The sequence below is a fragment of the Lepisma saccharinum genome, chromosome 18 (genome assembly GCF_977018435.1).
Source record: "Lepisma saccharinum chromosome 18, izLepSacc3.1, whole genome shotgun sequence".
Taxonomy (NCBI): Eukaryota; Metazoa; Arthropoda; class Insecta; order Zygentoma; family Lepismatidae; genus Lepisma; species Lepisma saccharinum.
Window position 1 is genome coordinate 37,365,803 of NC_139246.1, and position 27,552 is coordinate 37,393,354.

A 27,552-nucleotide genomic window follows, 5' to 3' on the forward strand; every position below is an offset into this window, starting at 1 on the left:
AATTAAACTGTTTTGTCCATCAAATTATGTTATGCATTACTTAGCTTACCCTAACCTAACCTAAATCCAACATAACTCCGGATCCCATTGGCATCCACTTTTAAATTTTGTAAAGGTATTGGGCAATAGTGTGTTTATAACATTTACTTTTAAAAAATTAAGAAGCCCATATTACACCATCTTTCAATTGCTTTTTAACCTGACGTTATATTTCGTGTGAAAGAGCCCTTCAAAACCATTCTAAGACCATCTGAGGGCCTCTCTGATGGCACAGTGGTAGCGTCGTCGCCTTGTAATCAAGGGGTCTAGGGTTCGATACCCGGTGGAGGCACAAGTGATTCGTATCCCACTTTAAACTGTAGACACATGGAAGGCTTGTGTTCCTGCAGCCATAGAAGGCTTTTTTTTTAGTTAGTTCTCTAGCACGAAAGGCACTTATTAATTTGGTGATTTATAAGTGTGTGCGTGATCCCGTAATGTACCAGGATTGCGAAAAGTATGTACTTTCCAGGTCCAGATTTAGGGAAATGACCTCCTGATTTTCGGGATCTCGTACACTTGGGGTATTTTGAATAGATGTGTATTAAAAATACTTGATATATTTGGATGTATTGCTTGGATATGTTGCTGCGGAGTTCGAACTGATGAATTTTTGTTTCCGCATATCTACCTCTTTGGTAATAGCGATGCATCTGGTACAGAGAAGGAGTGAAAAATGTAGGGCAGCATATTGTGTGAATTAACGAAAGTGGAACTCTACGATAGGAAGCAGGATAATACGAGAATAAGTGAGTATTGAACCTTTTCTAAATTTTTGTTTTGCCGTGTTGGGTTTCGTTTCTTAAGGCTGTTGAAACTATGAAACAAGCTCACACACACACAAATTTCCTGCACAGGCCGTTACTACATGCCTCACTATACGTTGTGATGAATAATTTACTTATGGTTTTTAAAAACTAAATATTAAAAATGGTGAAAATTGTAAATACATTATACTCAGGATCATGGGCGTATATATAGTTCACCTAAAAGGGGGGGGGTCAATGTATGGTATGATTAGGGTTGATTTATTTCATAAGAGAAAATCCATGACACTCCTGACCGGAAGCTTGTTGGGGAGCGGAGGAGGGGGTGCTGGACCCGACAAAGTTGTGTGTATGTAGTCACGGTCACGCTACTTAGTATTGATACTTTTCTGTTCATCTTGTGTCAAACAGCTTGAGAATGTTACGATGTTTACCTGGTATTCTTGCAATGCGTTCTTAAAAACCAAATTCCTTTAAGAAGACTCAAGGGGAAAAAAGTGATAGCTGATTTGACAGTCCCAATAAAGTTTATTAACGCAGAAATTCCGAAAATTTCAGGAAATTGCAGACATTTGGTCTACAGTCCCATCTGGTGTGTGGAATTACGTAATTTCCTTCCAATGCAAATCTCGAATTTAGGAAAATAAAATAAATCCTAAGAATTTATTATGAACAAATGGATAGAACAGGTAATCTGGTAATTTTACTGAACCAAAAGAGGGTGTCGGACCCGTCGAACACCCCCCTTTAAATACGACCATGCTGAGGATGAATGTGTGTGAGATATAATTCACGGTAAGTTTTGGAACACTGTCGTGACTATCAGTAACACCATGGTATTACATTTTTTTCAACTGGGGCCTGGGCCACTTAGTTCTTTGCACCCTTCACAAGTGCACGCTTGCAATAGGGATTATAAAGCAGCGAGAATTTTTGTGATTGCATGAGTTTATTTTCAGTGGTACAGAAAGTTGGCTTCGCAAGTTTAGTGAATGTCCATGGTCCAAGGTGAAGGAGACACTCCCTCACACTGAATTCTTTATGTTGTTGACGTTGGTGTTCTCGTTCATGGAGTAGGCAAGGTTGCTGGCCTCGCCACAGCTCTTGCCTTCCTCGCACCCTTTGCCACCACCGTGGTGCTTCTTGTGGTGGTGGCTGGCTACAATGGCCTGCAGCACCTACGAAAGAAAAGCAAGAATTAACTGCAATGGTTAATATCCAGTTAAGAACTATGGTGTCAAGAGTAGAGAAGACTTATAGTCTGTTGCATTGTATTGATTAATGGTTGAGATATACATGGTGTACACATAGTGTCTGACACATTTAAATTATTAATAAATCAGAGACGAATGAAGATACAAATAAACTAGTGACAATGATTGATAGATAAACTCATAAAGTTTTTAAGTCAGTACACTTCCATATGTGCTCCTTTTGTCGCACGGAGAATGTCAAGGCGATAATAGATTTTATCCCATGTTCGGGTCAGCATGCGGACATTCACAGTGCCTATCGCGTTTTTTATTCTGGTTTTCAATTCATCAATGATCATCACTTTTGTATGGTTCGTCATCGTTCGTCGTGTTTTGAACGAACGCTCTCCGAGAAGATGGATTTGACTTGGTGATCCCGATTCCTCGCCCCCGAAGGTCACCCTGCACAACGCCATTGGATTATTTTTTCTCTGGTGATATGTGGCAGACATTGTTTTCAGGCAAAATTGCGACAAAAGTAGCACCTCTAGTAGTGGACTGATACAGGACATAAAACAATTTGTGTTTATCTATCAATCATTGCCACCAGTTTATTTTTATCTTCATGAGTTTCTAATTTATTAATAAGTGAGTCACTTTGTGTACACCGTATGTATATACAGGGTGTTCGGAGGGGGAATGACAGTTTTTAAAAGTGTGTTATTTTAATATAATAAGGAGTAGCTAGAAACAAAAATATACATTTTGAAGCCAAACTCACCAAGTTTTATTGGAAGCAGTTACAGCTCAGTATTGCTCCCCATGAGCTCCGTTTGTTGCACGGAAAATGTCCAGCCTGTATTCAATCTCCCTCCACGTGTTCTGTAGCATATGATGGGTTACAGAAACAAGAGCATTCCCAATACGATTGTAAATGTAAATGACGTAATTGAGGAACTTTTAAAGTTTTTTCTACCATGTTTAGGAACGTCTTTCCTGTTACCGTTTGCTCCTCGAATAGGAATAAGCCTATGACTTCATCATGCCTCAAAGCACACCAAAGATTCAATTTTAGACTATCTCGGATATGTTCCAAATGCGTATGTGGCTTCTCCGAACCCTGTATTCTAACATTGTGTCTGATGACACGACCTGACAAGTGGAAATCCTCGACGCCATGTTTGTTTGAGCGACACTAGTGCCGCCGCGCTAGTTGTACATGTATGAAAATTTGCTGAACGAAACTCACAAATGTACTATTGCTTTTGCAATGCTTTGTTACAAAAAAAGCTCGGTTTGTTGAACTGTAATAACTATTTAAAACTGTCAGTTGCACCTTGTAGCTGTTGATCTTGATCTCATCAAAGGTGTGTGCCTTGGTGCTGGTGGCAATCTCACTCTCAAAGTGGCCATCCTAGAAAAACATCGGGTGGCTTGTAGCAACGTTGCCAAGCGCAACAATGTTTTAACAGACCTTTGCTTCCTGTTGTGTTTGTGTGTTGAATTGAAAGTGGAATGAGCCAAGGTCCAGTCCGTTGGGTACTCTTTTCCCGGTACTCACGAAGGTCCGCTTATAACAAAGCTCTTTATTAATAACTCCCAAGTTTATAACCACACGAAAAAGGGGGGAGGGAGTGGGGTACCGGTATCTCTGGTTCTCATTTGTTTGACGCCTTCAGACACGAAAGTAAACAATACCAGTCGAACACAATTGAATCGATCGCTGATTGGTTGGTCTCCAGCCGACAGTTAGAAAAGTTGTCCAACATAGCTCCTAGTAGACAGGGTTCTTAAAAGACCACGAACCCATAAATTCTAATGGGTTCTATTGGGTTCAACAACAGGACCGGAAACTTTTTTCTCGCACAATTTTAATTCGGGCCAAGTTGCATATTGTTTCATTGTAAAAAGATTCCTGGACCATATTTAAATTCATCCGGGAAAAAAGTTCCTGGACCGAGTTGAAATACTTTATAGATAAAAAGGTTCTTTATGGTCCAGAATCCATTTACGCTTGCTAACTTTATTTCTGGAGCGGAATTGAATTTATTTAAACTTACTGGACTTTTCAACAACTCTGCTAGAAACCCCGCTATATGGGATGCTTTCTTAAACTTGTTAGCCCATTCAACACCGTCGAGGATCTTATGAGTCTGGTTTCTTTGGTGTTGTTGATGCTGAACGAATGAGTGGCCAGAAATATTAGCCACTCATCATTTGACGAATTTTCGCGGCTAGTGTTTCGAGATTTAGATATAATATACCCAACGACAAACCTAGCCCACTCCTTGTTTCGTATAACCATATACATTGCCTTCAGCAAATGTTATGCTGTTGAGTTGGTGTTTTAAGTACACTTTATGCACAGTAAGGCTAATCGGGACTGGACCTACAGTTTCAAGTGGGATCCGAACCACTACATGCCTCCACCGAATATCGAAAGCAATGCTATGCTGTCTTGCCAATAGATGGCACTGTTAATGTAAATATCAGCCCTTATGTTGTCTGTGACTTGAATACTTACAAATTACGGCTTAAGTTTATATATAACTATCAACTTTTACTACATCAATATAGTTTAACTCTGCAAGGATACTGGACTAGTTTGGTTTGAAAATGTCCAACTTCCGTCTAAGTTGCTTGAAGTACTGGTGAAGATATTGGTTCAAGTATGGCACACCTGCAAAATTAAGGTGGAAACTGATTTGTGTAACTAGCTATATGTTAAGCGGGACCTGTATTATGCCAAGAAATTTTCCGATATTATTTGAATTTTAAAGTCCACTTTATGAACAGAAATATTAACTGGTATTGGCCCTATTGTTTAAAGTGGGATCACCACCGGGTATCGAACCTGTGACCCCTTGATTAAAAGACAACGACGTTATAAATACGCCATCGAAGGGCCCTTTCTCCAATATCAAATTGCCTGCTAACCAAATGGGCTACATAGTTATTAGCTGGGATAGTAATACATTCAAGTCACCTGAAATAGCAATGTTGAAGTTGCTCCAAAGGTGGAACCAGTGGATAGAATTACTATGAAATCAAGATGGGAGACTTGGATTCCTGAAATTCACTGCTGTGCCTACCTACAAAAAACTGTAGCTACAGGGCATTATATTTTAAAATTGTAGCAGCAGCAGCTCTATCTTCACTGAAACAAAATCTGCAGCTTGCGGTGGGCAATTCAACACAGCTGCTCTTTGTTGCTGTCGTGTCCAGGGCCTTCCCCACAGAGTATGTAGAAATACACATGGAGTAATTAATCTCGACAGCGTGTCTACAAGTATCCTATTACGGAAAGTATCTTTTTTAGCTTTACTATACTACATTTTACTTTATTCCCCCTGTAATTATTCCATTTCTTCGTCTGACGGATTAAATATGGTGTGCATAGTAGAAAACGTGACTTGGAACTACAGTCCAGCAGAATTGACTTGAGAGAAATGGCCCCTCGGTGAGTGATGCAACTGCGCTCGAATTGGCTAGAACGGGGGAAATCCCGCTGTAACAGGCCAATGTAAACTATAGAGTAGAGTTTGTAGAGTTTCCGTTGATCCGTTACAGCGGGATTTCCCCCGTTCTAGCCAATTCGAGCGCAGTTGCATCACTCACAGAGCGGCCATTTCTCTCAAGTTAATTCTGCAGGACTGTAGTTAAAGCAAATTAATTTACTCGGAAAATTTCAATCTGATTCTGCCTTTTCTGTTTCTTCGCACAATTGCAGCAATTATATATGTAATCCATCTTTTACATATACATATTTTACAAAAATGTGTACATGCTGAATTTATATAATTTTAAGGGATATCCCCCCCACCTCGATTGATTGATTTGCTTTATTTTATTTTGCTTTTTGTGCCACTGTTGGCTAATTTGCGAAGATGGGGATGAGTGATGACATGATGAAATTGATGAATAGACACTCACAAACATCCATGCACATGCCGGGATTCGAACCCGGGGCTCGTGGCGTCGTAGCGCGATGTGCTAACCACTCCGCCACGGAGCCCCCCCCCGAAATGACGCCTGTGTGTCCCCTGGTCGTGTTTACGATTGAGATTCTGTTGAGTTTCTTGAGATTTTATTTTAAGTCCACTTTATGCACAGAAAGGCTAATCGGGACTGGACATATAATTTAAAGTGGGATCCGAACCACTATGTGCCTCCACCGGGTATCGAACCCGAGACCCTTTGATTACAAGGCGAAGGCGGTACCATTACGCCATAGGGAAGGCCCGTGTTTACCATTGAACTAACTTATATGAAGTCTTTCAATGATCGAAGCTATCATTTAAATATTAATGGCACGTGATATTTCTTCCTAAATGTAGGAAATGTACATGTAAAATGTATTCACATCTTAAGTGTTCAACCTCAGGTAAAAAAAAAATTGTTGAAATCTGTGACTTCCTCTCTTCAAATGTTTCTTCCGCTTCACCACCCCTACTACTTATATGCTAATATACAGGTTGGCCACGAATTTAGGGAACAACTTTTGATTATTTTGTCATTTCTATATTTCTTTACGGGTATGTAAAATCTAACCGGTATAGCGGAAGAAGTTTATGTTGTTTAGCATGGGAAAAAGTCGCCTAAGTATTGAGCAGCGTGTCAAATGTGTACGTGTATTTTCCTTACCAACAACGTGTTGAAGTTCAGCGACGAATGCCAGCACTTACAAGTGACGCTATCTCAAGAATCAACAAGTTATTTGATGCAACCGGAAGTGTTTCAGACCTTAAAAATCTGGTAAGCCACGAACAGATGGAAGGAAAGCAATTATGTCGCCAAGCTTGCATTGATTTCAATGGAGCTCAAATTGATAATTATGTGGAAAACAGATAAAATTGTCATTGCGATGTCTTAGTTACTCTCTTCGGAAAATAAAAAGTTACCAATATTATAAATATGTTCTCATTGTTAAACATAATTCAAGATCAAAAGGTGTCCTTTAATTCTGGGCCACCCTAATTTCTAGAAATCCTATCTGGTTAGAATGTTTCTCGAAGTTTCTGGATTTCAAGGAAGAAACAGCCTTTGAAAAGTATGTTTGTGAACCCAATGCCCTCATTTGGGGTGGAGGGCAGATCGGCGGATTCCCATATCGATACAAGTGACTAGTGACTACACTTACCAAGCACAAGCAGATTACGAAAAAGAGGAACGCTACGTTAGATCTTGCCATTTTGATGTGACTGTGTCGATCTGTAAGAAAGAAAAGAAAACGTTACATTTCGAATTTTTAGTTTCAAATACAGTATATTCTGTTTAGTGCAAACTTGGATAATTCGAATCAGTCGGTAATTCGAACAAAAGTTTATTCCACTTGAAATCATCTTTAATGACGTGCTATTTTTATTAATTCAAATTTTGTATAATTCGCACATTTTTTTGTGTCCCCCTTGGAGTTCGAATTAAAGAGACAAAACTGTAACTAAATGACAGCAGAATTATCACTATTAGCATTTTACACTATAATTATAACTTTATAAAGATACTGCAATTAAAGGGCTCTCGCAAAGAGCGGCCAGGGGTGGGCACTTGCTCTCCATGAGATATCTAGAAAGACTTCATATAATTTAAATTTTGAAATTGTTGCTTGAAGATATGGACGAGGGGTGCCGTGAAATACAGCAGATTACTCGAAAGTACCTGTGTAAATTATCCTAGTACTGGGAATGCTTTCCCCACTTTAATCAATGTTGCCCCTCCTGAGAAAAAATTCTGCGGACGGCATTGCTGTAATTCATTCCAAATTAAACAACGCAACTATACTCTTACATACAAACAATGTTATGGTCTATTGTGGCATATTATTTGAAGTCCTAGAAATATGAAGATACTTATAGTGATCCTGAGATGGGCTATAATTGTAAACAGACCTGCCTTTTAAAGCGAGATCGAACTGTTACATGCAGTGCCGTCGATTAGGGATGCATTTGCCTTCATATTTTGCAACTTTTGCCACACACTATGCTAAACCTTATCTACTAAGGAAAAGTAAACTGTCCTGCCCCCTCCCCCAGTTTTGGCACCCAATCGCCGCCGCTGGTTACACTGTAAGCCGACCTGTAATTTCAACCGGTCCCCTTTCATTGCAAAGTGATAGCATCATTTACTACTTTGTATTGTATTTCGTGCATCAGGACTTATATTCGATTTACGTGGCCCTCTAACCAATTAGAATAGCCCTCTGGACTTGACAAGCCCTTGACAGTCGAATTATTACGACCCAGTTTGTCTTTTAATATGAGACTGCAATTTGACAACTGCTGGACGCACTTTTCAACTCTCTTCACAAAGTAAGCAAGTTCATTTGCTATCGCAGTCCTCGTATAAATGATTTCACTTTGGTTACAGCGTCGATAAATTGACATCACCCTAAATCACCCTAAAGGCAAAATAACTATATGAAATGTAATAAAATTTCGTATAATCAACATTGATAAGTAACCTTAAATATGAACTTCTCGCCAAGTCTTTCAAAGTATGAAATAAAGTAGAGTCTTGTCAAGTAAGTCGTTGTTTTCTAATTCACTTACCCTAAAACAGACTAAAGATGGACGAATTATGTTGCTTTCAATTCTCTTCCAAAACTTTAAGTAGCTAGAGACAACTTGAGGGTATCTGCAGAAGTACACATATGGAATTGCCCCCTCAATTGTGCAGGAAGTAGAGTAGTGTAGATGTTTCTATTGCCACGTGAGTAAAAGCTGATAACTAAAGTAACAATGTTGTTATCTAATGCGAGTACACGTCCTGAATAGATAACTGTTTTGTCCTTAAGAAGCGTTTCTGGTATGGAAATGGCCGTGTAATTCTTCACAATCACGAAGGTTACGCTTCACAGATTTTATAAGTTATCCAGGTAGATTAGGTTTGGCCGAGTGTCCGTGAAGAAATATACCAGGAAGTTAATGGGTCTAGAGGAAGGTTGGCAAAATTTGTGCTTTTTTAAAAAGGAAACAAAACAAACAGTTTTTAATGTTTTAAACAGTGTTTTAAACAAGAACCGAAAGAACATGTTTTCAACAAATAAAACGTTTAAAACATAATGCCAGGAAGACTTATTATCTGAGAATAATAATTAATAAGGAATCTGTTAATCATCCAAGTATGGACAGTGTTCCTATTATGAAGCTACCGCTTGACTAACTTTTTAAAATAGACATTTACGTTGGTCTTAAATCTCGCATGTAAGCTGTTCGAGAAGCTTCAACTAATCCACAGTTGCCAGGCCCCACTCAGTCCACGTGGTAGCTCAGTGTTTTTTATAATGCAACATTGTATCTGGAATACAACTAAATATTAACATTAACAATTATGTGCAGTATGTTAAGTAATAAGCAAAACTGTTTCACCCATATAGTATTCAATATTAAAAATGTTTTAAACATTTGTAAAAGAAACAACCACGTGTTTTAAAAGTGGCCCACTGGAATTCATCACGATGTGTTTCTACATTTCTATGCAAAATAAACAAAATGACACGGATTGAATGAAAAGGCAAAGTTACAAAACACGCAAATAACCACAAACTATCAAACATCAAGTATCAAAATGTGTTTTAAAGAAGACTGAAAAACATGTTTAAAACACTTTGTTTTAAACGCTTTAAACATTTGTGAAGAAACAAAGCCTTGTGTTTAAAACGTTTAAAACACGTTGTTTATGGCAACCCTGGTCTAGAGCCGCGGTGGCCCAGTGGGTATGGCGCCTAACTGCCACGCTGGAGACCCAGGTTTGGTCCCCGTGGTGAAAAATTTTCCAGCATTACTCCTGCAAGGAGTGGATATGTGGTTCGATCAGTCTGGCTCCTGAGGGGCCGGAGCATGGTGCTGATGCCATCACCTACAAAAATGGGCGAGATTATGAATGTTTTGTACCATGCCTCCACATATCCTTTATCACTTCAATACATGTTGCAATGTGGTAACTGTACCTAAAATTTACCTTCAAATGGATCTTCCTGATGACGTAGTAGTAACGCTGTGGCCTTATAATCAAGGGGTCCGGATTCGATCCCCGGTAAAGGCACATTGCATAGTGATTAAGATCCCACTTAAAACTTTGGATCCTGTGCCGATCAGATTACCTGTGACCTAAACAAACGAGGAAGTAAATATTTAAGTTTTTATTAACCTTTTCTACGTAGCTATGAATATGTATGTTTGTGTGATGGAGCAAAATATTATTATTATTAATGCTTTTCATGGTATTTATAGACCTTTTATTTATTACAGCGGAGCTACTCTTACAATTCCTTTTAAAACTTTTTGATAACTTCAATATACAGTCAAAGGCAATAGAAATGGAACAGCTAGATCCAGAAATACCAGCTTACCCGCAAGGCGTTATGTGTGTTGCCTAACTCCACTGCGATAAGTCGATTTAAATAGCATACCTTTAATGGCAACTTCTACCACCGCAGTGGATTTAGGCAACGCACATAACGCCTTGCGGGTAAGCTGCTATTTAAGGATCTAGCTGTCCCATTTTTATTGCAGGTGAGTGTACTTGTGTACTACAATTACATGTAACTATTTTCAGTACAAGAATGGCATTGTTATTGTTGCTTTCTCTTTTCAGGTGAGTACATTGATTCCTTGACTCTGTTGGTCGGACATCAATAGGTAAGTACTTGGATGTAAGATATTTGCTACAGATTGATCTTTCCCGTGATCTTGCCGGAAAGATCAAAACGCAGTAATTTATATCATTTTGCAGTACAAGGTAATTTAAAAAATCATACTTTTTCAAATAATCATATATCTTGCACGGATACAACGACAAACAGGTCAGTGATACATCAAATAAAGGAAAAACTCATACGTTTTCTCCACTAGATGTAGTTCTTTCAACACGCTGTGTAAAAGGCGAGGCAAAAGGTTTTCGCTAGGATCCGTTGGCCTCCCAGGTCAGCGGATATTACTCCGTGTTACTATTTCTTATGGAGCTACTTCAAAGATGCCATATACGGGTCACCGCTGCTTATAAATATGAACGAACTCAAATTACAATGGACCGTATGTAGCAAGTACTGGACTATGGTCTTGATTTTGCTTGTGTTACTAAGGGGATGTGAACTTCTTTAATTTTCCTTGGCACTGTGACGTAGCAATTTTGAAATATGTTCCCACCTGAAATAGGATGCACCATTTTGAATTACCCTGTATTTTAAACAATACACAATCGGCTATGCTCATGGACGAGGCTGGAAATTTTAGCTTCCGAGGCGAGAATAGAATTTTGCACCTCACACCTCTTCTATAGGGGATAATCGTGTTACCCTTCTAGAGGGTATAGTTTACACTATCATCTAATATTCACGAAAACAGCAAAATTCATAGCAAAATATTTTTTCAATTATATTTCAAGTACGTGAGCTGTTGTGTCTCTGAACTAGAGTTTCCTTACTAAAACAGAATTGTCCTGAAACAAAAAAGTTCAAATTTAGATTTATTTCTATCTATTTCTCTGTTCTATGGGTAAACTTGCAATGAGTTACTACGTAGTATGTCTGTCTTGGGTATTAAATTATTGTCGTACCAAGAAGATAAAGACCGAGGCCAACTAGCGAACTAAAGTGGACAGTCATTTGTTTACTCGTCTCGTGGTCAACGCAGACGAAAATTTTCCTCTTTTTTTGTGCTCAGATATCTTGTCGTAAATCCAATATTTCCAGTCTGTAGAGTTACTAGTTTTAAACTAGCAGTGGTTAAAACTGCCCCCATAAAATACAGGTTATAACTTATATTTTTTAGAACTTATCAATTCCTTGTCGGTATGCATGACACCTGAGTTCGATTCGTAGTCGAACCTGAATCCTTCACTGAACATTATACTTAGCAATTCCTATATGATTGTGCACTGCTCTTATTATTAGTATAATAGATTATGTACAAAGTGTGATATCTAGATTGTTATAGTGTTTTAATGTAGTAATTTAACATTTATGGATATCAAGTACGCATTTTATAGGCGGGAGGGGGGGGGTTAAAGCTGTCTGAACCGCCCTATCTTCTCTGGGAGAGTTGTAATTACTAAAATTAAACAAGGACTATTGAAGGTTTGGGCAAATATGAAATAAAATGCGTAAATAGATCCATACCTGTAATTCCTTTATTGAAACCAAAGCAGCTAATATTCAAAATACTCCCCCTTGTTGGCAATACTTGCGCCAGCTCTCTGGAAGCTTGTGGTTTCCGCTCAGGAAAATGTATTTTGGTTGGAGGCGTACCCACTCCCGAACAGCACGTATGACATCCTCATCACTGCCAAACTTTTGCCGTCTCAGATACTCCTTAAGGCGACCGAAGAGGTGATAGACAAACAGTAAAAGATCCAGACTATATGGAGGATGTAGGAGAAGGCTCCATTTAAGTTTCTGCATTGTAGCCATAGTTCGAGCAGCCAAGTGTGGACGAGCATTTTTATGCAGAAATACACGGTCGTTTGTGACATTTTTCTCTTGCTTCAATGGGCATTCGAGGAACCTTGCTTAATATTCTGCATTGATTGTTCGACGCTCCATGAGAAAATCCAGGTTCAGTATTCCTTAGGAGTCAAAGAGGAAGCTGTGCAATATCTTCTCTGGTGTTAAATACATCTTGGGCCGGCATGCATGTAGTTCATTTTCCACTATTTCCTGAACCTTCTTAAAGGCACCGCACAACATATACCCAAGAACATCTGACAGCATATTCTCATAATATTGTTGTTTCAATCTGGTGCAAATTTCAGGCTGCTTTCATTATCCTTGGTAAGGAATTTGATTACAATGCGCTGTTCCATGCTCTCGTGCACCTTTCCTTCACTCATTGTCTAACAGCTACCTCAATGCAGACCGATTACCGAGAGGTGGTGCAACTGACTTTGGACATTGTCGGCAACCTCCCAATAGCATACTTATTCCAACACCAGGTACCAGTGTTGCACAAGGTACAAATTATAATTCATAATTGCCTGAGCCTTGTATATAACCTACTTGTTTGCTGTTTGTTATAATATATGAAGCTTGTGATCAGACTTTCATACCACGTATCGTACTTCTCAGCTTATGTTTGTTGATGACCTATGACTAGGCTCTGACGTGGCCTTCAGTGACTGGATTTATACCATTTCTGTGGTGACATTTCCCCCCTTCTTCTTCATTTTCAATTTACAAAGCTAACTTTATGACGTAAACTGGACGACGTTCACTCACACTCACTCTCTAGCCTTCTTAAACCCGAGGGTTTGTAGTTGCAGCAACACATCTGTCCCAATCCTGGACAAGATCAATCTTTTCCATCCTTACCGATTTCCTTTAGGTCTGTCTCAGCGTTATCCCTCCATCTTCGTCTTGGCCTTCCTACAGGTCTCTTACCATCAGGTTTCCCAACAAGAATCCTGTAAACTCTTCTTTCCTCTCCCATTCGTGAAACATGGTCTGCCCACCTAAGTCTTTTTGATTTAATCATTCTAATAATATCTGGACATGAATACAAATTATGTACATCTAAATTATGTAACCACCTCCACTCACCTGTCTCCTCATTCCTTTTAGGCCCAAATATTTTCATAAGGATTTTATTTTCAGATACTCTCAATTTACTAGTATGTTCCTTTTTCAATGTCAGGGACCAAGTTTCCCATCCATGTAATACGACAGGCAAAATTACTGTTTTGTATATTTTAACCCTTAGTTTTTTTTTATGTTATACGAGAAGATAAAGAAGAGAGAACTAACAGGTATTTTCTGAATAAAGTCTGCTTTTTATTTCCTCTTTTCTGGATGAAAATCTTGGAACTGCATTTGAAGACAAATTCAGAGTCGATAAATAACCTTTCCGATATTATAATAAGGTTCATTTAGTATCACATGGTCCCAGCCTTACGGCAACCGATTTATCAAGTTTCACCCACTTAGTTTGCAACAATAGACAGCCGTCGTAACAAAGAACACTTTCCAATTCGTCAACATGGGGAACCGGGATTAATTGTCCCCGAGCTTACAACTTCTGTACCCTTTATGCAAAAACATTCGTTTACAAAATACAAAGAGAAGATCATTAATTTTTATACGTATCTATGACCGAAACAAATTACATCATGTAAATTTGAAATTTACATCTTTTGCATCAAATCTATAGTTCTTTAAATAACAAACCCTTGTATGGTAATTATTCAAGAGATATTAACATTTAATTTAAACTTAAATATTTAACTAACTAACTAACTAACTCTCTAGCCTTCTTAAACCCGAAGGTTCATGGCTGCAGCAACACAGGCCTTCCATCTGTCCCTATCTTGAGCAAGATCTATATACTCTTTTCCATCCCTACCGATTTCCCTTAGGTCCATCTCGACGTTGTCCCTCCATCTTCGTCTTGGCCTTCCTACTGGTCTCTTACCATCAGGTTTCCCAACAAGAATCCTGAAAACTCCTCTTTCCTCTCCCATTCGTGCCACATGGCCTGCCCACCTAAGTCTTCTTGATTTAATTATTCTAATAATGTCTGGACATGAATACAAATTATGTAGTTCTAAATTATGTAACCTTCTCCACTCACCTGTCTCCTCATCCCTTTTAGGTCCAAATATTTTCCTAAGGATCTTATTTTCAAATACTCTCAATTTATGTTCCTCTTTCAATGTAAGGGACCAAGTTTCGCACCCATATAATACTACAGGCAAAATTACGGTTTTGTATATTTTAACTTTTAGATTCTTAGATATTAAACGAGAAGACAAAAGTTTATGAAGAGAGAAGTAACATGCATTTCCTGAATTAAGCCTACTTTTTATTTCCTCTTTAATATAATTTTCATTTGTTAATATTACTCCTAAGTATTTGAATTTGGAAACTGTTTCAAACGAGTTGTTATCAATAATTAGATTTTGATTATTACCTAACACTTGGTTTCGGCCTGTAAGCATATATTTAGTTTTCTCTTTGTTAACTTCCAAACCTATCTCTTTAGCAGTTTTGAAAAATATTTTAGCATTATTCTTAATTGTATTCACATCATCCCCCAGTAAGTCTACATCATCTGCATATGCTAACAACTGAGTCACACCATTTAATTTTAGTCCTTCTTTAGTTTCGTTTACCTTCCTAACAGCATATTCTAAGGCAAAATTAAAGAGCAATGGAGATAATGCATCTCCTTGTTTTAACCCATCATGAATTGTAAATTTGTCAGACATATTAATACCCACACGAATTTTACTTTCTGTTTCACTGGTGCATATTTTTATCATACTAACAAGCTTCTTAGGTATTCCAAACTCTACTAATATATTATATAATTTATCTCTTTTGACCGAATCATATGCTTTTTTGAAATCAATGAATAGCTGATGGACATTTTGATTATATTCCCACTTTTTTTCAAGTGTCTGTCTGATGTGAAAAATTTGATCTGTAGTTGATCTGTTGCGTTTAAATCCACATTGATAATCACCTATAATTTCATTAGCATATGGGGTTAGTCTTGTTAAAAGAATGTTAGATAATATTTTATATGTTGTTGAGAGTAGAGAAATTCCACGGTAATTATTGCAGTTCATTTTATCACCTTTTTTAAACACAGGAACAATTATGGATTCTTTCCACTGTTGAGGGATTTCTTCTTTATTCCATATTAAACAAATTAATTTATGAATTTGACGAATTAATGAATTTCCACCATATTTAATTAACTCAGCTGGTATTAAATCAATGCCAGGTGCTTTGTTATTCTTTAGCCTTTTAATAGCATCTTTAACTTCAGTCAAGTTAGGTTCTGGGACTAAAGGTTCTGCTGTGTGTACTTCATTCACTTCTGATTTATCTCCTGCATGGACATTTAAAAGGTGATTAAAGTAGTTCTTCCATCTATTTAGAATATCGCTTGGGTCAGCTAGAAAATCACCGTCTTTATCTTTTATCAAGTTTACTTTAGGTTGCCACCCCTTTCTAAACTCATTTACACCTTTATATAAATCTCTGATATTTTTATTTTTGCTGTTTGTTTCAATTTCGTTAATTTTGCTTTTCAAGTAATCTCTTTTTTTACTTCTAAACGTGCGGTTAACTTCTCGCTTTATTCTATTATAATTGTTTAGATTTGTATCATCAGAGTTATTTAACCATCTAAGTCTAGCCTGATTTCTTATTTCTATTAGATTATGACATTCATTATCAAACCATGGCTTACTTTTTCTCGGTTTATGGTATCCTATACTTTCTTTAGCTGCTGATTCTATTGCATTACGTATGTGCTCCCAATTCTTATTTACGTCTGTTTCATTTATATTTTCATCATCATTTAAATCCTGCAAAACATCAAATCTATTTGACAGTTTAATTTGGTAATCTTTCTTAATTCTTTCATCAGTAAACTTTCCTGTATCAAATTTTAGAACTTTTAGATTTTGTTGCTTATGATTTATCACTGAGAGTCTTTCTCTTAATTTAGCAATTACTAAATAATGGTCACTGGCACAGTCAGCACCTCTATGTGTACGAACGTCAATTATACTAGTATGCCTTCTCTTATCAATGAGAATATGATCTATCTGATTATGAGTTTTACCATCTGGAGAAGACCAGGTATATTTATGGATATCTTTATGTTTAAAAGTGGTACTTTTCACAATTAAATTCTTTGAGGTTGCAAAAGTAATCAATCTTATACCATTATCATTACTTAATTCATGAAGACTTTCTTTACCAATCGTGGGTTTAAATGTCTCTTCTTTCCCAATCTGTGCATTACAGTCACCTAACAGAATTTTCATATCATACTGAGAAAATTTATCAAAGACCTGTTCTAACTCTGTATAAAAATCATCTTTAGTATTATCATCTTTATCTTCCGTTGGTGCATGTATGTTTATTAAAATAATTTTACACCACCTACCCTGTAAAACTGCATATGATATCCTATCATTAATAAATTCTATTGTTTTAAGAGCCGAGATAATTCTATTATTTATGAAAAAGCCTGTTCCAAAATTATGATTTTCAGTACCACCATAGAAAAAAGTATAATGTTTAGTTTTACAATTCCCTTCTCCTGGCCACCTAACTTCCTGGACAGCTACTACATCTAATTTATACTTGACTATCTCATTAACTGTACACTGAAATGCCCCAGGCCGGTAAAGGCTCAGAACATTCCAGGTGCCTAATTTAATATTTTTCTTATTCCTAACGTAGATCTTATCATTAGTCCAGGGACCTCCCAAAGTAGTCCCCACCCGGAGATCCGAACGGGGGACTATTTTACCTCCGGAATATTTTACCTTGGGAACATCCATGGCCTTATATTGCTGATTCTTGACATGGCTTTTTACAGTGCAGAGTTGTCAGCTCTACGCCTAACCCCCAATATGAATGGAGGAACTACTACACAAGACAAACACAAACACATTAGACAGCACAACTACTACACAAGACACACATAAACACTTCACAACTATAACACAATATAAACACAAACACACCACAACTACTACACAAGACAAACACAAACACAAACACAAACAACTCCCTTACTTTCCAAGACTATATATATATATACACACACATACATATATAATGTATGTATACAGTATAGGCCTATATGGTGAAGAAATAGTTTGTTAATTTATTATTTATTTATTATTATTTTGTCGATACTAAAAGGCTCACAAATTATCATCCTATAAAAAGATTCCCTGTTTTTGTATTTACATTAGTTTAATGAGCAATATAACGAATATCGTAGCAAAATATGGTGATAGAAAGATAAACTTTCTATAGAAAGTTACATAGAATACACGCAACAACATTTGTTTTTTCAATCGCTACGCATATTCATATTGAACGACATCGGTCAGGTCAAAATTTACTTCACCAAGTGATCGCTTCTCTAATGACTAGGGGTCGGATAATTAGGCATTTTGCATATTGCATATGCAAATGCATATTTAAGGATTTTTAACTAAAAATGCATATTTGTATGAAAAGAAGTTGATGTTGTGCATATTTTTGTATTCACAACGAACACCGAGCATTGGCCTATACTGTATTTATTTTTCCTCTCCTCGCTTCTCTTCTCTTTTCATTCTTTATCTTTTCTGTCTTTCTTCTTTCAACAACTTCAAATATGCATCAAAATTATAGAAGACTTTAAAGAGGCCCTCGCCCAGGTTGAAGATCCTGTGTATGTACAGAAATTGGATGCAGTATTGAAAACGAACAGTGGATTTGTATCAATGGTGAAAGTTTGCAAAATTCTGCTTACAAATGGACAACGTGTGGATGATCTGGAACTTGATGTGTCTGACTTTGTTGCCCTAAAATACAGTCCACTTGTATCTTGCGAATTGGAACGTATGTTTTCTGAATATAAGACTATCCTAGCTGAAAACAGAACTTAAATATTTGGGTAAGATAATTTTCTGGAAGATTCCTAGAAGATTCCAGATGTATTAATTCTTAATTACAATGTGAGCTTAACTGGATTGACTGGGATGGCATGATATTGCCATTGTTTGATAAAAAATAATACATGGGCTCACACTAACAATACTTTTATTATTATATAAATATTCAGTATTTCTACTTATCTTGACAGTAGTTTCCATGGTAGAAACTACGTAGAATTAAGCTGCACATAATGACTCACTTCCATTAATTTTCTATTCTTTCACAATCGTTTAACCTATTCATGTATTATTAATAATAATAATAAATAGCCTCATTCTTATTAAAATTATTAGTAATATAAATATACCTAATTTTCTTAAAACAATTCTTATTGTTTTTGTTAATAAGATGATGATTAGTATTATCATTACTTTATAAAGGCTTGATTTCCGTCAGAGGACCACTTCCGAAAAGTACTTCTAAATATAGTTGATTTATGAAATGTTCTTGCCATCTGAAGAACTAATCGCAACAGGAATGAAATCAACTGCCCTCACAATAAACAAAACGTAAGGAACACGATTTTGAAGCGTCACTCTCTGTCCTGTAGGTTTGCCGCCTGTTAAAATGTTTTGTTTTCAAACATTGTCATACTCAAATATGTCCACGTTAATTTTTAATATGTTGGAGATAGTCTGTGAAGTGACTTAATCTTTTTTGTTCAATCTTATTGCGTCTGTGTGGCTTCGGCTTCTAAGAAGAGAAATAAAACTTCTTATGTTCAGTTCGGCGTATTAATCATTATGCATATTCAGTATCAGGTTTGATTAATGGCTTCAAATTTTTAACAGGTTATGGGCTCAGCCCAGGTGGTGTTCAAGAACTGTGTTGCAATGTACTTTGGAGTGTTTTCGTCACAGTCGTAAATTTTTGTAATGTACTCATGACTGCACATGATATGATAATGCATGTAGTGCTTGTGAAGTTTTGAATTAAAATTTGTGCTGTGTGATTTTTCTTGTACTGAAATTACGGTGAAAAGAAAATTGAGTAAACTTTCCGTATCCGGAAAACGGATTTCTTAAAATTTACAGGGGAGATTACTTACCGAATGAGTAGTATAAAAGTATATACTACTGGGACGAGAAATGATGAGCCTCCCTCAGGCAGATTTGGCTACACTTAAACAAGCTCAACATGCCCATATGAGCTTTTTGCTCAAGTGTGGAACCCTATCTAACCCAAGATTTTTGTAAAAATGCCCTCGGGAATTTCCCGTGAAAGTATGACCCCCCTCAGATTGATTTGCCTACACTTATAAAAGGCACTTCTGTGAGATTGTTGTCCATAAATTTGTTAAAAATATGCCCCTGTTGATATTTTTTTTGGATACACTTGAAACTAAGCCAAACGTATTAACACACACTCACACACACACACATACACACACACACACACACACACACACACACACACACACACACACACACACACACAAAGCACACTGCTGAACCCAACTGATATTTTTTATTAAGTATAGAGTTTTGATTTGATCCCCAAGAAATTTTATATAAATACCAAAGCCAAAAATATTAACACCCACACCCATCCACACCCACACACACACACACACACACACACACACACACACACACAAAGCACACTGCTGAACCCAACTGATATTTTTTATTAAGTATAGAGTTTTGGTTTGATCCTCAAGAAATTTTATATAAATACCAAAGCCAAAAAAATTAACACACACACCCACACACACACACACACACACACAAAGCACACTGCTGAACCCAACTGATATTTTTTATTAAGTATAGAGTTTTGATTTGATCCCCAAGAAATTTTATATAAATACCAAACCCAAAAATATTAACACACACACACCCACCCACACACACACACACACACACACACACACACACAAAGCACACTGCTGAACCCAACTGATATTTTTTATTAAGCATAGAATTTTGATTTGAACCCCAAGAAATTTTATATAAATACCAAAGCCAAAAATATTAACACACACACACACACACACACACACAAAGCACACTGCTGAACCCAACTGATATTTTTTTATTAAGCATAGAATTTTGATTTGAACCCCAAGAAATTTTGTATAATAATCAACAACAAAAATGCCGAATCAAAAATATTGTAATCAATGCAATAAGAATATATCCAGCCCCAATTGGGCTAGGCATTAAATTAATTGTGTTCTAGATAAATGCAGAACCCCTACAACAACATGCCACAAATGCCATAGAAAATATAGCATGGAATACTTCACTTATAAACATAAAGGTACTTGTTCTGCACAGTCATCAACATTCCCCCACAACCATCTACATCTGGTCTGAAAAGGAAGCATGAAACACCTGTTAATGCTGGACCGGCAAAGCAGCCACGCTATGAACCCATCCATAGCAGTTTTGATGGCCAACTTAGGGATTACCGCTTTGTATCAGAGCCAAAATGTGGTATTAAGAATTTTTTGAACAGTATAAATCCTGATGTGCAGGCAATTCTAAATGCACAAAATGGCTCTTATAAGCTGTCCCTCAAATTGTTTACACAATATAAGAAACCAAATGGCACAAAATTTACACAGCCCCACATAACAGAAAATGTAGCTATATATTCAAATACAAATTCAGACAAAATAATAAGCAGTTTGATAGATCAATTGAATATTAAACACTCTGAATTTGCTGGAAAAGAGTCAGGATGGAGCCTATGCGGATCTCCACACAAGCTCTATGTTAATATTTCTGAATTCAGCCCATTACAAGGATCTACATATTTGCCATTACCTGCCAATATTAAAAACAAACAAGCCGTCGTTAATATAAAAAATAATGATGAGAAATGCTTTTTGTGGTGTATTTTACCTGCTTTGTATCCAGTTTCAAGGCATCCTGAGCGAATAAGTTATTATAAACAACATGAAAATGATTTTGATGAAGCAATGGAGGGTTTAGAATATCCAATGTCTGTTCAGAATATTGATAAATTTGAAAAAAAGGCCAGGGATATTAATGGTAAACAATTATCTATTAATGTATTTATTTGTTCTACTGGCCGTGGCAATTGCTTGATAGCACCTCTCAGAATCAGTACATTTGATGATGATTCTGCTGTTCCGATTGATCTGCTCTTAATTGAAGGGGATGATACACACCATTATACTCTGATACATAATCTTGAAGCTTTAGTCAGAAAACAACTAGACAAAACTCATAGAATATTCAAGTTGTGCAGAAGATGTTTGACTGTATTTGATCGTAAAAAAATAATAAATGGGGTTCGGGAAGTGAATGCAGAAATTGTTAAAAACAAGTTAATTGAGCATCTGAAATACTGTGGCAACCATAAACCTGTTCATATGCTTATGCCTAACCCAAATGAAAATGCCAAATTCAAAAAATTTGAAGCCTTGTTGGAACACCCAGCATATATAGTCTGTGATTTTGAATCAAATCTCAAACCTCTTGCATTCTGTAGCCCAGATCCTGATGAACCTTCAATTACATCATACCAGTTACATGAACCTTCTAGCTTTTATTATGTGATTGTACAGGATGGTGTTGTTAGTAAAGAATATTTATACATGGGAGCAGATGCCATCAAAGAATTTGCACATAGAATAGAAAATGAGTGCCATGACATAGCATCTAATATCTTATTAAAATCAAAACCCATGTTGCCTTTAACAGAGAAACAGATTGAAGATTTCAACAATGCAGAAAAATGCCCGGTATGTGATTGTGAATTTTCAGATACAAATATCAAGGTGAAACACCATTCTCATACAGATGGTAAATTCTTAATGGCCCTGTGTAATAGCTGTAATATTAAGATCCAGAGACCAAAATTTGTCCCCATATTTTGCCATGGTGCATCCAATTATGATTTCCATCATCTGATCAGGTACAAGGGGTTTAACAGGCAGAATTTAAATATTTTAGCTGAAAATAATGAAAAATATATTGCCATTAGCAAGATAATTAAAGTTAATGGTGTTCCTATTCACTTAAGATTTCTTGATTCATACAGAATTTTATCGGCTAGCCTGTCTACACTGGCCACTCAATTATCTGATGATCAATTCAAAATCACATGTGCTTTGTTTCCAAATCAGGACCTGAAATTAATTAGGCGGAAGGGTGTATATCCATATGATTATGTTACAGATTTTTCTAAATTTGATGAGTGTTTTCTGCCACCACAACAAGAGTTTTACAGCAAAATCAGAGGATCTGGAATCACTGATGAAGATTATCACCATGCCCAATTGATGTGGAACAATATAAAATGCCAGACATTTGGTGATTATCACAAGGCTTATTTAAAACTTGATGTGTCTCTCTTAGCTGATATACTGCAGGCATTCAGAAAATCTTCCATGCAAAATTATAAACTGGATCCAATGTATTTTTACAGTGCTCCGGGCCTAGCATGGTCTGCAATGTTTTTAAACACTAAAATGCAATTGGATCTGATCCAGGATCAAGATATGTATCTGTTTATGGAACAATGTATAAGAGGAGGCATGGTGCAATGTTCTCAGAGATATGCCAGAGCAAATAGCAAATATATTCAGGGCTTGAGTGGGTTGAAGATTTCAATATTGAAGATCTTAAGGATTTTGATGACAGTAACTATGGCCTGTTCTTAGAGGTTGATCTGACAATTCCTGATAATTTACACAACACATTTTCTGATCTGCCCCCAATTCCTGAGGTTGAGTGCTCACCTGGCTCTAAACAGAAGAAATTGATGATGACTCTAGAGCCAAAACAGGATTATGTCATATATTACAAAAACCTCCAGTTCCTGATGAATCATTGTGTTCAAGTGACCAAAATTGGAAAAGTTTTGAGGTTCAGGCACTCAAGATGGTTGAAACCATATATTGATACAAACACAGAGCTTCGAACATCTGCAATGAGCCAATTTGATAAGACCTTGTTTAAATTGATGGTCAATTCTGTGTATGTCAAAACAATAGAAAATGTCAGAAAACATATTGATGTTAAAATAATTACTGACCCCAGCCGGAGCAAAAAATTGATTGCAAAGCCCAACTTCAATTACAGAAGAATTTATGATCAGAATATGGCACTTTTCAACATGAAAAAAACAAAGATTAAGTTTGATAAGCCTATTTATGTAGGGGCTGTGATATTGGAATTGGCCAAATTACACATGTTAAAATTGTATTATGATGTGTTGAAGCCTTTTTATAAGGATCGTGTAAAACTGATGTACATGGACACAGATAGTTTTGTTCTTGATATTCAAACAGAAGATGTTTATCAAGATATAGCACAGCCTGAATTGTTTAAATATTTTGATACCACTGAACATTCAAAAATTAAACCCCACAACAAAAATGTTCCTGGCAAGTTAAAAGATGAGACACTTGGTGATGTTATTGTGGCATTTGCTGGGTTAAGGGCCAAGATGTACAGCTTTTAAACATGTAGTGGCGCTATTGCCAAAAAGGCCAAGGGCATTGGCAGAGTGACTGTAGACAAAGAGCTTGAATTTGAAGATTACAAAAATTGCCTCAAATCATGTAGCACAATCAGAACATCAGAAAATAGAATTCAGAGTGTGGATCACTTGTTGACTACAAATATTGTAAGAAAAGTGGCTCTGGACCCACATGATGATAAGAGATGCATTATGTCATGTGGCATACATACTCTACCATGGGGTCATTGTGATTTGAAAAATGGCAATCAATGCCCAATTACAGAGCATGGTTTGAAATAAATAAACATGCCTATGAACTTATTTGGGTTCAAAAAACAGGCTATTATGGACCTGCCAACACCACAACCCTCTTCTGATATAATATCTAAACTAAGTGCTTTGTTAATTATTCATCTGAACAGCATACTTACAGATGTTGATGATGAAACAGGTAAAACATTGTACATATTTAACAATAATTTAAATCATTACCAATTACCTGTAGGTGGTCAATTACAATTTATTACAACCCCCGAGGGTAATGTCAAGGCTTCAATAGGGAGAAATATTTATAGAATTAAGCACTCAAACATGATTTCTGGCACTGTATATACTGTTTCTGCTGATGACTGTTTATATATTGAGGTCCCGGGACACTATGACAAGCTTATACCTTTTTTTATAGAATTAAGAATTAGATATTCAATAATAAATAACCACTAAAACAAAATGCCTAATGATATATTTGGCCATACAAGACATGAAGATCACAGTGATGAGATTCTGATGCTTGATGTCAGAGTCAAGAAATTAAGAAGTGATATACAAGCTTTACAAACCACACTCAATGCCAGTCTTCAACTAGAAATTACAAATTTACAATCACAATGCATGGACCCTCTTCTTAAAATTGACTCAGAACTCAAATTATTGCTTCAGAAATATACTGATTTGGCCACATTGGATAATTTTCAAAGTTTAGAAGAAGCGGTAGCAGCTCTTCAAGCCAAATTTAAGACCCAGGCCACCAACTCTGAGCAATTGAAACAACAATTGGAAGAGTAGATAAATAATGTCCAGACACAGCTCCAAACAATTGTCAAAAGCATAAAGTCACAAGAAGATTTTGATCTAGTGGTTTCCACTCTAAAGGAACAGATTCAATCACTCCAGATACCTAATCTGGACCCCTTGAACAATGCCATAGCCGAGGTTAAAGAAAAAATTGAGACACTTGAAAATTTTATGAACAACTTGCCATCTTCTGATGCTTTGAGTGCAATAACTCGGAGTGTTGACAACATTAAGCTGCAACTTGAAACATATGAAGATTTTGGAAAAATTCAAAGTACCATAACCCATCTTGAGGGTACAATAGCAGCAGTGCAAAGTGATTTGACAAATGTACAAGAATCTCTAGAATCTCGCCTGCCTGGTATTGTAGACACACTTGTCAGTGTCCAGCAACAGATCACAAAGCTTGAAAACTTCAACACTGAATCTGAGCTATCTCATTTTCATCACTTGATCGATGATATCCAAACAAAGCTTGAAATTTTACAACAATCAACACCCACTCAGGCAGATATAGCCCTGCTCCAAAATGCTATGCAAAATGTGGCTGATGCTTCTGAATTAAATAATGTGAAATTGGCACTTGAATCTTTGCAAAATACTGTAACAAATCTGCCTACATCACAGGAACTTAAAAATATTAAGAGAGCAGTGAATCGCATATTGAAATCAGAAGATATCAAGAATATCCAGACAGAGATCAAACAACTTACTCAGACAGTGGCCACTCTACCAACTAATCAACATATTAATGAACTGCATGCCCTGTTTGAGGATATCAGAAGACAGGTCCATGATCTTACTGCTCAAAATTCAAAATTGGCAGTTATTGAAAATTTGCAACAAATTGTAGCTAATATCAAGCAACAGCTAGGGACCATGGAGTCCAATCAAGCAAATGCTCTGTCTGTTTTTGCCACCCAGCTTCAAGAGATTGTGCAACAATACAAGAAACTTGTTGTGGACATAAAAATCAAGCCAGGCCATGATGATGTTGTTAGGACCATCAATGAGCACCTTGAATCTGTAACAAGTAGATTGCTTACAGCAGAAAAAGAAATAACTGGCCTAATCGAGAATCCAAAACATACAGTAATTCTTGAATTGTACAGCATCCCCAACAAACAATATGATTCACCATTTACACCAGGTGGCAAAATTTATATGCTGTCCCCTGCACAATTTTATTACCAGTTTTTTGTTGGGGGCACACTGAGACCAATCAAGATCAAATATTGGCTTCAACCACAGGCACACCACTACCCCACCTTATCAATAACAAATGCTGACAACAAACCAAAAATCACCAGTGTAGAGTTAGAGGATTTTACAGATCCCAATACATTAGAAACATCTTATGCTGAAGATGATGGCTCTCTGGAATTTCATATACAAATAGGAGACAAATTATATTTAGAAAATCCTGTAGTATCAGCTGCTGAACACCCCATAGTTGCAATATTCTTGTTTTCATATTATGTCTAGACAAATTATTGTTGATGAATTACACAGACAAGCCAGACATAATTATAAGAGACTGCCGGTAGTCACAAAAGGCATAGATGATTTATGGCAGAGCGACTTGATTGAGATGGCAAGTGGACAGCTGAAAAACTTAGACAAAATCAACAAGGGCTACAATTATCTTCTCACTGTCATAGATACATTTTCAAAATTTGCCTGGGTTGTGCCACTCAAATCCAAGACTGGAAAATGTGTTACAGAAGCCTTCAGGACAATCATCAATCAGAGTGGAAGATCACCGCGCTATTTGCAAACAGATAATGGCAAAGAATTTTATAATTCTGTGTTCCAACAATTTATTAAAAGCCAGTCAATAAAACATTACTCGAGTTACAGTGATCTCAAGGCCTCAATTGTAGAGAGATTCAACAAAACCCTAAAAAATCTTATGTATAAACAATTTACACTTCAAGGTAATTATAAATGGCTTAATATTCTTCCAGAACTTCTACATAAATATAACAACTCGGTCCATTCCACAATCAACATAAAACCCTCTGAAGTAACTTCATCTGATGAGCAAAAATTGATCAGGACTGTTTATTATCCTAGATACCAGCCAACAACAAGTAAAGCCAAATACAAGGTGGGTGATCAAGTAAGAATCAGCAAATATAAGCACTTATTCAAAAGAGGCTTTACAAGAAACTGGAGCACTGAATTATTTACAGTGGTTCAAGTTAAACCTGGGACCCTTAACACATATATAATAAAAGACCACCGAGGAGAAATTCTCAAAGGCCGGTTCTATGAAGAAGAACTCAACAAAACTAAACAGCCTGACACATATATCATAGAAAAAATCATCCGCAGAAAAGGCAACAAGTTACTTGTCAAATGGCTAAGACTCCCAGAACACAGCTGGATCGATGCAGACAAAGTGATAATATGAGCACCTGGGATGTTATAAAAAGGCTGCCAGAACCTGAACAGCAGATTAAGAGAAATGGCAAGTTGCTGCCTGATAATATTAGATGTCTTATTGTTGGGCCATCAGCTTGTGGTAAAACTACACTAATGATTGAAAATTTTTTAATGGCACCCTACTGGTTAGACTGGAAAAACAGGC

The 27,552-nt window shown here is 36.7% G+C and overlaps 1 long non-coding RNA gene across 1 annotated transcript; it reads right to left on the reverse strand.

Annotated features, from left to right (window-relative positions):
- Window positions 1-1,768: 1,768 nt before the first annotated feature.
- On the reverse strand, window positions 1,769-8,565 carry LOC146001987 (uncharacterized). Its single transcript, XR_014443655.1, has 3 exons — window positions 8,548-8,565; window positions 7,140-7,210; window positions 1,769-1,984 (listed from the first exon to the last, which is right to left on the reverse strand). It is a non-coding gene; the product is annotated as an uncharacterized LOC146001987 (long non-coding RNA).
- Between the last annotated feature and the right edge of the window lie 18,987 nt (window positions 8,566-27,552).